Source organism: Dromiciops gliroides, chromosome 3, assembly GCF_019393635.1.
Source record: "Dromiciops gliroides isolate mDroGli1 chromosome 3, mDroGli1.pri, whole genome shotgun sequence".
Lineage (NCBI taxonomy): Eukaryota > Metazoa > Chordata > Mammalia > Microbiotheria > Microbiotheriidae > Dromiciops > Dromiciops gliroides.
In genome coordinates this window covers 44,704,963-44,717,121 of record NC_057863.1, presented here as the reverse complement: position 1 = coordinate 44,717,121, position 12,159 = coordinate 44,704,963, and the positions used below count along the sequence as shown (strand labels likewise).

At 42.7% G+C, this 12,159-nt stretch overlaps 1 protein-coding gene across 5 annotated transcripts in view; it reads left to right on the top strand.

The window, feature by feature from the left end:
• Positions 1-12,159, top strand: part of MCF2L2 (MCF.2 cell line derived transforming sequence-like 2) — a 375,955-nt gene that overhangs the window by 241,937 nt on the left and 121,859 nt on the right. The gene's annotated exons all lie outside the window — the stretch shown is intronic.

The window sequence follows — 12,159 nt, the reverse complement described above, 5'->3', positions numbered from 1 at the left end:
AGGACTAGCCGGTTGGAATCAGTTGAAAAGAAGATCATCCAATCAGAGGCCGGCTCCTCGGGACGGGGAGGAGGGAAAGCGGGGAGTGATCTTTAAATTTCTCCCAGGCTCCAACCCCAGAGTTCTGGGCACTCGCTGGAAGCTGGTGTGAACCCCCAAGCTAGAGGCCACTATGACCAAAAGTGCTCTGTCAGATGGGTTGATCCCGGTGATCTACCCCACCCGTGGAGGGTGTCTGTAGGGTTATGCGCGGAATACGGAAACGTTCCCCTCGACCTGTTCGGTCCCTTTAATCATAACGATTTCGACCGAAAGGATCCAGATAATCTTTTAAAATGTCCAGTTATTTGGGCAGCTTGCCTCCCTTATGAAAAAGTACTGAAGGCACAGACTTAGACAATGTCAAAAAGACTATAGGTTTGCGCTAACCACAATGCAGGAGTTGCTTCCCTTCCTCCCCCTCCCCCCCTCCCCCCAACAACCTCCAACCTCCTCCAGGATCCAAGAACCTCTCTGGTTTCCTCACAGGCTAGATTCTCTGTGCCCACCTGCCTGGTACTACTAGAAAACTTTTGTGTTGAGTATTTAGGTTATTGGTGGGGGGTGTTTTGTTTTCCTTTGGAGTTAGAGTGAAAAGCCGAAAGCACTTGCGGCCCTCCCTCCTTCCCAAGATCTAATTCAGAAAAGATACATACTAGACATATATCAAACCATGGACAGGAGCCATTTCTATACAGGGATTTGTTTTGGAGCTTAGTGAGCAGTCAATCCCTTGAATAAAATGAACATGGCTCACCTGAGTGTGGAGGAGATCACACTTACTGTGATGTGGGCTCGGTGTGTATGTATAAACACAACTTGTTCAGCCATTCCCCAATTGATGGGCATCCTCTCAATTTCCAGTTCTTTGCCACTACAAAAAGAGCTGCTATAAATATTCCTGTACATGTAGGCCCTTTTCCCTTTTAAAAATCATCTCTTTGGGATACAGACCTACTAGTGGTATTGCTGGGTCGCAGGGTATGCACAGTTTGATTACCCTTTGGGCATAGTTCCAAATTGTTCTCCAGAATGGTCCAATAAGTTGACAACTCCACGAACAATGCATTAGTGTCCTAATTTTCCCACATCTTCTCCAACATTTATCATTTTCCTTTTCTGTCATATTAGTCAATCTGATGGGTGTGAGGTGGTACCTTGGGGTTTTATTTTCCATTTCTCTACTCAATAGTGGTTTAGAGCATTTTTTTCATGACTACAGATAGCTTTTATTACTTTGAAAACTGCCTGGTCCATTTATAAATTTGACTCAGTTCTCTATATATTTGAGAAATGAGGCCCTTATCAGAGATGCTTGATATGAAAGTTATTTACCAGCTTTCTGCTTTCTTTGGCTGCATTGGTTTTGTTTTCAGCAGCCAGCTATTTATTTATTTATTTATTTTGCAGGGCAATGAGGGTTAAGTGACTTGCCCAGGGTCACACTGCTAGTCAAGTGTCTGAGGTTGAATTTGAACTCAGGTCCTCCTGAATCCAGAGCTGATGTTTTATCCACTGTGCAACCTAACTGCCCCCAGCCAGCTAGTTATATGAGACAGGAGTTCAAGAGAGAGAAATGCTGAGTATGTAGATTTCAGAATTAAGTGCATAGAAATGATCATTGAATCCACCGGAGCTGGTGGCTCTCTTGTCCAAAGAGAGACTATAGTTAGAGAAGAGAAGAGGATCCAGATAAAAGCCTTGGGGAATGTCCACAGTTCAAGGTGAGTTGAAAGAATCACCATAGTTAAGGAAGTGGTGATGTACCACAGAGGCTACTTCTCAGTTTAGACCCTCAGCTAACAATCATTAGGCAAAGGAGCCAATCAGGCTGCATTTCTTACATAGCATCATCATAGTAAGGGTGACTCAAACTAATACATGGGGGTGTGAGATCTTGGCTGTCCAATTGATTCAGATGACTATAAGCCTTTCTTTCCTGCCCCATTTCGGAGGGGGGGGAGGAAAGAGTTGGGGTGATGGATTCAGACTATGGGACTTGCCTACACCTGTGAGATGTTCTCTGGAGCAGCAAACCTTGCCTTTTGTCCATTTACCTCAGGGGAGCTAATCAAGGGGAAAGGGGAGTTGCTGATGCTATTGTTCTTCAAAAGGTATTCTGTCTTGTTCCATAGGAGCCCCAGTCCAGGAGGCTTTATTTGACACCAGAAAGAGACTCAATTTTGCTTTTTTTTTTTTAATTTTAATTTTTTTTTAAGTGAGGCAATTGGGGTTAAGTGACTTGCCCAGGGTCACACAGTTAGTATGTGTTAAGTGTCTGAGGCCAGATTTGAACTCAGGTACTCCTGACTCCAGGGCCTGTGCTCTATCCACTGCGCCACCTAGCTGCCCCTTCAGTTTTGCTTTTAGTTTGCCCTAGTAGTGGACTACCATCCTCTATAAAGTCTGCAGGAGGCCAAGCCCCACCTGGAATACACAGCTAGAACCTATCAATGGAATATCACAGTGACTTGGCTTTTCCAGTGTAAAGAGTATAAATAGTTCTCTTTCTGAAGTTTTCTCCAGTCTGGAGGTAGACCATAAGGGAGCCCTGTTAAAACTGGGGCTTGTTCATGGATTCAACATTAGCACAGTTCAAATCATGTATCCTGAGACAGAACAACTTCATACTCAGGATTAACAGACTTAACTGAATAAATGGGTGTTGTCTTTGCCTCCCTGTGAGTCAAAGGGCCATTGTACTTATTCCCTTGAGAGGATGGTTTTATTTTAAGGCACCCTAGAGATCTAAGAAATTTGATGCTGAGTTTGAATGACCATCTCAAAGAGGGCTAGTGTATTTTCCTTGTGCCAAGTCAAAGGCAAGGAGTGTAGGGTGGGAGAATCACTCACTTTATGGTGCTTTCCTAAATTAAAACAAATTTTAAAAATTAAGGAAGGACCCTGAAACTACCCCCTAGTACTGTAGCAGGGCACTCGAAACAGCCAAAGATGACAGACTACTATGATTTCTCTGGGCAATTCTTTCGGAAGTCGTCCAGTCTTTTGTTGATGCATGTCTAAATAGGGCTGGACCCTCCATACTAGTGAGAGAGTGCCTAAGCCTGTGTAAACTACACATAAAGAATAATGTGGATTTGTAGAATTCTGCTACCTTCTGAGTGGTTTCCTCTGTACAAGGAACATTAAACCATTGCCTTTCTTCAGCCACCTCCCTTCTTTCCCCTCCCCTTCCTCTCAACCTCCAACACTACCCAGTACAATGATGAGCAGTGTGTTGCTTTGGGAGTTCTGTCAGGGGCACAAATCTGAAATTGGGAATATAGTAAACCCTTTGCTTCAGCTCTCAGTTCCTGTGGGTTGGCAACATTCAACAACTTTCTTAGATGGCAGGACTCCTGACAGTTTAATGAAAATGTGTTGGATGCAGCTAGGAAAAGGAACTGTGTCGGCCCTAGCTGGAGCTGCTCAAGATCTCCTGGGCAATTCCACAGACTCAGCAGGTTCTGCTTTACCAGCGTGTGGACCAGGACTATTCTGAAGGCTGCCAAGGCCCTGTCCTGATCCCCACTGCCTAGTATGGGGACCAATTTTTAATTGGGGAGTGCTAGCTAAGCGGCTCGCGCAATATTGGGGCAAGGAAGGAGACCGGCAGCCTCCCTCGAAACAGAACAAGATTTATTTTAACAAGAACGAACTTAAAAAAACAACACAGAAAAGATCAGTAGGATCAAGGGAAAGGAAATAAAATGGGGAAAGGGAAATTATACAACCTCAAAAGATACCACCGCCCAGGAATCAGCTGAGAATACGCAGCAGACCTCCTGTCGTTCTAGCATCCCTCTAGAATGCCCAATTCTCCTCCCCCAATCCCAGAAAAACCCCACACAGTCCCAGCCAATGGGATGGCTGCTCTGACAGTCACATGACTGCCCTCACTAGGCTTCCAATCATTATAATTTTGCCAGGCCCAAGTAGGCGTCAGCGAGTGGTGATAAAGTGAGGTGCCAGCGCCATGGCAACGGCTACAACCAATGGGTGGAGCACCGTGGGGTTTGCGGAGCCCCAGGCCAGTGTGCAACTAGGCATAAAAACCTCAAATAACAATTAATTCTTTACACTAGGGGCCCTCATCTATGGGGAAGGGAGTGAAAGGACAGTCATGTCCTCTCCCTCATGCTGGGAGGAAACATCTTAGCTGACAACAGTGCCCTCTGGCAGCTCTGACAGTGGGACTCTGGGAGTGTTTGGGAGGATGGCATCATAATGTGATTGGGATGGTACTCTTCCACCATACTGCCTTTGGCTACAATGGAGATGGAGGCATCCAGGGTCTTGTTGGTCAAGAACAGGTGGAAGTAAAAGCATCTAGGTTCCTGTTTCTCAGATCCCTTCAAGCACCATCCATGATAAAGTAGAAATTCAAACTTTGGAGATCAGGATGGGTATTTTGATAACTTTTTTTTTTTAGTGAGGCAATTGGGGTTAAGTGACTTGCCCAGGGTCACACAGCTAGTAAGTGTTAAGTGTCTGAGGCAGAATTTGAACTCAGGTCCTCCTGAATCCAGGGCTGGTGCTCTATCCATTGTGCCACCTAGCTGCCCCATTTTGATAACTTTTAAAGTTTGGGGAGGAAAAAAAACACACACCTGTTTGTCTATCTGTCTGTCTGTCTATCTATCTATCTATCTATCTATCTATCTATCTATCTATCTATCTATCTATCTATCTTTCTATCTATCTTTCTATCTATCTATCTATCTATCTATCTATCTATCTATCTATCTATCTATCTATCTATCTATCTATCTATCTATCTATCTATCTTTCTATCTATCTATCCAACCCATATATAGATTTTCCCTGTGTACATATTCAACAAGGTGAGGCTGCTGTCAGAGACACAAACTGTGACCCTGGGACATCAAGTTCAATGCTAAGAATTATTTAGAATATATATGTGTATATACATATATTATACATACATAATAGAATTATGTAATTTTGGCTAGAATTTCACTTCCTACTTGTGATACTCTACAGGGACAGCTAGGTGGTGCAGTGGATAGAGCACTGACTCTGGAGTCAGGAGGATGTGAGTTCAAATCCAGCCTCAGACACTTGACACTTACTAGCTATGTGACCCTGGGCAAGTCACTTAACCCCAATTTCCTTAAACATCTGGGGCCATCTCCAGTAGTCTTGATGTATAATTTTTTTTTCAGAGCAATCAGGGTTAAATGACTTGCCCAGGGTCACACAGCTAATAAGTGTCAAGTATCTGAGATTGTATTTGAACTCAGGTCCTCCTGAATCCAGGGCTGGTGCTTTATCCACTGCTCCACTAGCTGCCCCCTTGATGTACAATCTTTTTTTTTTTTTGAGGCAATTGGGGCTAAGTGATTTGCCCAGGGTCACACAGCTAGTAAGTGTCAAGGGTCTGAGGCCAGATTTGAACTCAGGTCCTCCTGAATCCAGGGCTGGTGCTCTATCCACTGTGCCACCTAGCTGCCCCCTTGATGTACAATCTTAACACTGGATCCAGATGGGCTCTGGGAGAGTGAAGCTGGTGACTGTACAGCCCTCCCTCACTTAAATCCAATTTATTGCAAGTCATGACATTGCCTCCTGATGTCATGGTCCTGTTCAAGAACAAGGGACAAACAACAAATAGGGTCAGCATTTGTTTCCGTCTGCTCATTTTCCTAGCCTATTTCTCAACTTTTAACTCCTTAAAGTGGGGCACTGCTTCCAGGGCACACTGTCCCAAGCTTCATCAAACAACAAATAAACAAATTTAATCTATGATAGTCCTGAGCCCTTCCCTCAAGATGATTTTAATTTAATTAATTAATTTTTTTTTAGTGAGGCAATTGGGGTTAAGTGACTTGCTCAGGGTCACACAGCTAGTAAGTGTTAAGTGTCTGAGGCCAGATTTGAACTCAGGTACTCCTGACTCCAGGGCCAGTGCTTTATCCACTGCGCCACCTAGCTGCCCCCCTCAAGATGATTTTAAAGGCATGTAAAACTAATTAGAAATACCATCATTTTAAAAATGAATACTCTAGGAGCCATAAGCCAACAGCCAAAGTTCCCATTCAGAGAAGATGTTTTTATGAACTGAAAGCAAGAAGTCTAGAAAGTTATCCAAGATGTCATTTTAGTTGTGTCTTCATCCTGGATTTCTTTGGAAGGGACTGGCTGACAGTTACCTGTGATAGTGCATGGTCTTTGGTGGAGCCATGTTTGTTCCATATGCAATAAATTCCTCTTAAGAGGAAAAGGCATTACAGTCATGCAAATAGGAAATTAACCTGAGTAACTGGGGCAGACAGAGGCGGATGCAAATGGACATGCAAACACATACAATGCCTAGTGCTTGAGGTATTGACTTAACCATTTGGGCTGATCGGCTAGTTTATAGATGTGCTTTCTGTGCTTGGGGAATTTTCCCTTGTTCTCTAGAAGGACCCACCTGGGCTACTTTTTTTTTTTTTAGTGAGGCAATTGGGGTTAAGTGACTTGCCCAGGGTCAGGTCCTCCTGACTCCAGGGCCGGTGCTCTATCCACTGCACCACCTAGCTGCCCCTACTTTTTCTTTATAGTATTTATAGGTAGAACTACTCATCCTGTCATCATTTATTTCCCTTTATTGATGACCACTGATTTCTCAAAGGTTTATAACTTTGGGATTATTTCTTTTTCTCTTTTTTAATTTCTTTTTTCTTTTTTATTATTTTTGAGTTTTAGGGGGGATCATTTCTGACCAAGTCTTTATTATATCTCAGATAGTGATATCCTTCCTGCTTCCTAAAGGACTAAAGACTCTCCTAGAAACTTCCTCCTCAACTTTTTTTTTTTTGCAGGGCAATGAGGGTTAAGTGACTTGCCCAAGGTCCCTCCTCAACTTTTTGGGGCTTAATTTCTTCCACCTACTGGTAATGCTACCTAACACCTTATTTCTATTGGATCTTCATCCCTGTCCTAAGGTTTCCAGAATCTTGGGTAAAAATGCTTAATCCAAATGATTGCTCTAGGCAGCTGTAGCCTAGTTCAGGAACTGATGGTTTGGTGCCTGTGTGCGTGTGCCAGTTTCTGTAGTCCATTGCCAGCTGCTCTGTTCTGAGTTCTGGTTATTTGCCAAGCAGTAGCTATGAACCTGAGTTAAGGGGTGCTTCCATAATAATGCTAGCCTAATTTGAATTAGGGAGAATGAGATGAAGCTTTCAAAGAACTTTGAGTTGCCCTGTTAAATGGGGATTCTAAAATATAGAGCAAGCATTTTATCATTGTGGTCAGGAGAACAATGCTTCAATGAATTAAAATGACATGGCATGGGCATCGTATGTAATGATATGCAATGCATAGGAGCTGTTTGATGAGGAAAGAATGTCATGTACAAAAAAGGAAAATAATAAATGTTGGAGAAGATGTTGAAAAATTGGAACACTAATGCATCATTGTTGGAGCTGTAAACTGATCCATCCATTCTGAAGAGCAATTTGGAACTATCCCCAAAAGGCTAAGGGCTGTGCATACCCTTTGACCCAATAATGCCACTACTAGGCCTGTATCCCAAAGAGATCATAGAAGAGAGAAAAGGACCTACGTGTACAAAAATATTTATAGCAGCTTTCTTTGTGGTGGCAAAGAACTGGAAATTGAGGAGATGCTCATCAATTGGGGAATGGCTGAACAAGTTGTGGTATATGAATGTAATGGAATACTATAGTGTTATAAGAAATGATGAGCGGGCGGATTTTAGGAAAACCTGGAAAGACTTAAGTGGACTGATGCTGAGTGAAGTAAGTGGAACCAGGAAAACATTGTGCACAGTAACAGTAACATTGTATGAAGATCAACTGTGATAGACTCTGCTATTCTCAGCAATACAGTGATCCAAGACAATTCCAAAGGACTCATGATGGAAAATGCTTTCCACATCCAGAAAAAAGAACTATGGAATCTGAATGCAGATTGAACCATACTGTTTCTACTTTTTGTTGTTTTTTTTCCCTTTTTTGATGTTTTTCCCTTTTGTTCTGAGTCTTCTTTCACAACGCGACTAATGTGGAAATATGCTTAATGTGAGTGTGCATATATCAGATTTCTTTCTGTCTTGGGGAGGAGGGAGGGGAGGGAGGGATGGAAGGAGAAAAATTTGGAACTCAAAATCTTACAAAAACAAAGGTTGAAAACTATTTTTACATGCAACTAGAAAAAAATAAAATACTATTAAGATGGGTGTGTGTGTGAAGAACGTCGTGTAGAGAAAGGGATAATAGATAAGTAGGCTAAGTGCTTCACTGGTACCCATGGAATAGAAAAAGGTCCATAGGAAGGCTCTGGCACGTGGACTAGATTCTACATGGAAGATTTATAGGAGACGAGGCCTAAGAATTAGACAGGCTGAGACTATTCATAGGAACTGCTATAATTCTACAGGTTGTCATACAAACTCAGTGGACTGGCCATTCCAGTATGTGTCAATAGACATGTTTTTTCACCTTCCATTTTCCCTTCCCACTGTTCTTCATTCTATAGAAGAGCAATACTACTCATAAGCAGCTGTTCTCTGTACTGTTTTGTAAAGCATTTGTTTACTCGTGTTTAGAATATTTCACCATACCAAACAATATGTATCTAGGGATGCTTCAATTTTGCCATTTTTTTATCGAACAGCATTTCCTTTTGCATTTAAAAATACCCTTTTAGGGGGCAGGTAGGTGGTGTAGTGGATAAAGCACCAGCCTTGGATTCAGGAGGACCTGAGTTCAAATCTGACCTCAGACACTTGACACTGACTAGCTGTGTGACCCTGGGCAAGTCACTTAACCCTTATTTCCCTGCAAACAAAAAAAATACCCTTTAAAAAATGCCCTTTTAAGACCAAATGTGATTATCTATGATCTTTCAAGTACTACCAGTGATTTGTATGTCCCAAAATGTAGTATATGCTCTACATCATGTAGTAAAAATTAAAGGACAAAAAACTCAGCCTATCCCCATTACCATTTCTAGTTAGAATGTTCATGACCCCAAACCCGGACCACCGCAGCCTTTTACCTGATCTCCTTGTCCCAGTTTAGCCTCTCTAATCCAGCCAACATACTAAATTCAAATTAATTTTCTTAAAAGGCCAATTATATTTCATTACTCCTAGGCTGAAAATAGTCATTGGTACCCTGTCACCTACTCTATCAAATCCAAACTCTACGATTGGAGGTTCTCTGTTATGAGACTGCCACCTGTCCAATACTTTTCCCCAACACAAACCTTCTATTTTAGTGAGAATGGTCCCTCCTAAATAAAATGTTCATTCCAATTCTAAGACTTGGTTCATAAAATTCCTTCCTCCTAGAATATCCTTCCCCAGCTCCCCTTGACCTATCTCAACCTTCTATATCCTCTGAAGTCCAGCTGATGTCTTAACTCCTCAAAGGTGACTCAATTCCATCCAATTTCCTCTTCCTCTGAACCTTTCAATTTTAGGATAATTAAAACAGAGTAGTTAATTGAGGCCTTGTGTGATTACATATGCTTATGGAATTATTTAAGGATTCAAAGTAATCCTTGTGAGATGGATAGCATTTCTCAGCAGCTACATTCTTCCACTGATTTTGGGGTGACTGTGAGGCATGGAATACTACAGTCTCTGAAGAAATGAAGCTAAGGGCCCCCCAAAGAGCAACAAGATGGCTCATGGTAGATATGAGCAGCCTAAAATCCATTAGTAATGAGAGTTTAGTCCATAGAATGGGTATATGGAATGCCATTTGAGAGTCTCCCTCTGTTCACTTGTGGCGTGACCTTGAACAATGACCTCAGAGGTCCTTCCAAGCACAATCTCCAGAATCCTCTGATCTTTAATGATAAAAGATTGGTTAGTCAAATAGCGAGAACAAGGACTAACTAAGGGACTCTCCATATGCTCCATTGGTATCCTTCCATTGTTAACAGAATGAGAGAAAGCCCCTCCATTGTATTGGGTGGATCCTCTGATGTAGACTGACAGGTGGATCCTAGATCAACAGGTAAAGTTGAAGAGCCATGTCCATTGTTAGTGGAAAAGGACCCAAATCAGTGAAAAAATCACAGATGCATAAGTATATTCCAAACAGGAAAACAGAGTAAGTCACTCCTGCATCACATAACAAATAAGTGTCAGAGTTGGCGGTTACCCCTGGCTCCCAAGGCAGTAAACTTGCTGGTACTGGTGTGAGTTGGGAGAGGGGGTCCAGAAAGGCTGATATGGTTTTCTAATTTAATGAAAATGTTATAGATGATTTTTCCTTTTATATAACATTCATTTCCAAATATATTCCCTCTCTTTTCTCTACCCAGTGATCCTTCTCTTGTAACAAAGATTCAAATGTAATCAAAATCAACTAGACTGGGGCAGCTAGATGGCGTAGTGGTTAAAGTGCTGGCCCTGGATTCAGGAGTACCTGAGTTCAAATCCAGCCTCAGACACTTAACACTTACTAGCTGTGTGACCCTGGGCAGGTCACTTAACCCTCATTGCCCTGCAAAAGTTAAAAAAAAAGAGTCACCATTTCTCTGGCTCAGTTGGGTCAGTACTTTATGGACATCCTCTCATTCAAGCCTCCCGAGAAGCCTGTGAGGAAGAGACTGGGATCAAGGGGAATGAAATGGAGATGATACATGGAGTCACCAGACCAAGGTCAAATCCTCATCCTATCACTTCCTACCTGTGTGTCCTTGGTCAGTCACCGAACTTCCTCTGGCCTTGATTTTCTCATTAGTACAATGAGGCAGTGGAAAAGATGGGCTCAAAGACCCTTCAAGTTCCAGATCTCTGAGTTCAGTTTGAGGTATGTTGAGTCTGAGGAGATGGCAGTACATCTCAATGTAGATGAGTGGCAGGCAGTGAGCAAAAGAGTGCCAGGGCCAATTTAAAAGGTGAGGAAAGATGTCAGTTTGGAAGAAATTGGAAGAGTTTACAAAGGAGTTCACTGAAGGAGAATGTGAAGGAAGAGAAGGGCAAGGAGAGGATCTTGGGAAATAACCAAGGTGCTGAAAGAATCTCCAGCAATGCCAAGGGGGTTGGTTAGAGATATAAAAGAAGAATCAGGAGATAGCGTATCACTGAAGCCATGGGAAGGGATCATTTTAACAAGTGTCAAATTTAAAGGAGATAAAGACTGAGGAAAGGCCTTTGGATTTGGCAAGGAGGTCCCTGATAAACTTGAAAGAGCAGTGCTGTAGCTCTGACCCTTAGGTATAAAGTCCAGATTAGACTTGGTTTAACAATGAAAGAGAAGGGTGATCCATTTTCCACAAAAAGATTTTCAAAAGGAAGATATTTGGCCAGGGATGGAGGTGGGTAGGAGGGGAGTGAAGTGGAGAGGCATTGGAAGGGGGAAGTTAGATCATGGGGAGGCAGGGAAGAATTTCCTATCATGTCTGAATTTGGCAACCCTTAATGCACAAGCAGCTGTTGTCATCTTGAGTGGCATGACTTCCAGGATACGGAGGTAGTGGCCTCTGGATCCTGCCCTCATTAGACCTGATGTGAAGAGCTACATTCAGTTCTAGGTATTATGGTTCGGAAAGGATACACACCCACACCCAAACGGGGTAGGGGGGGGAATGAAGGAGGACAGTGAGTGTGGGGAAGAGTCTTGAGAGCCCTCTAACATTTGAGAAGATTCATATGAAGGAACTCAGGATGCTTAGCCTGAAGAATAGAAATCTCAGTATGAACATGATAACCATCTTCAAGTATTTGGGGGGGCCCTCACAGAGAAAAGGGAATAAGCTTTTTTTCTGCTTGGCCCTAAAGGGCCAAACTAGGAGCAATGGGTGACAGTGGCAAAGAGGCATATTTAGAAAAACTTAAGAGGGCAGCTAGGTGGCACAACGGATGAAGCACCAGCCTTGGAATCAGGAGGACCTGAGTTCAAATCCAGTCTCAAACACTTGACACTAGCTGCGTGACCCTGGGCAAGTCACTTAACCCCCATTACCCTGCAAAAAAAGCAACAAACAAGCAAACAAAAAACCCCAGAAAAACTTAATAGAATTGTCCTAATGAAGAATGGAATGCCTCAGGTGGTAGTGGACCCTTTCTCCTTGAAGGTCTTTAAGCAAAGCATGGATGAGCCTAGCTGGGTGTGTGTAGAGAAAATTACAATT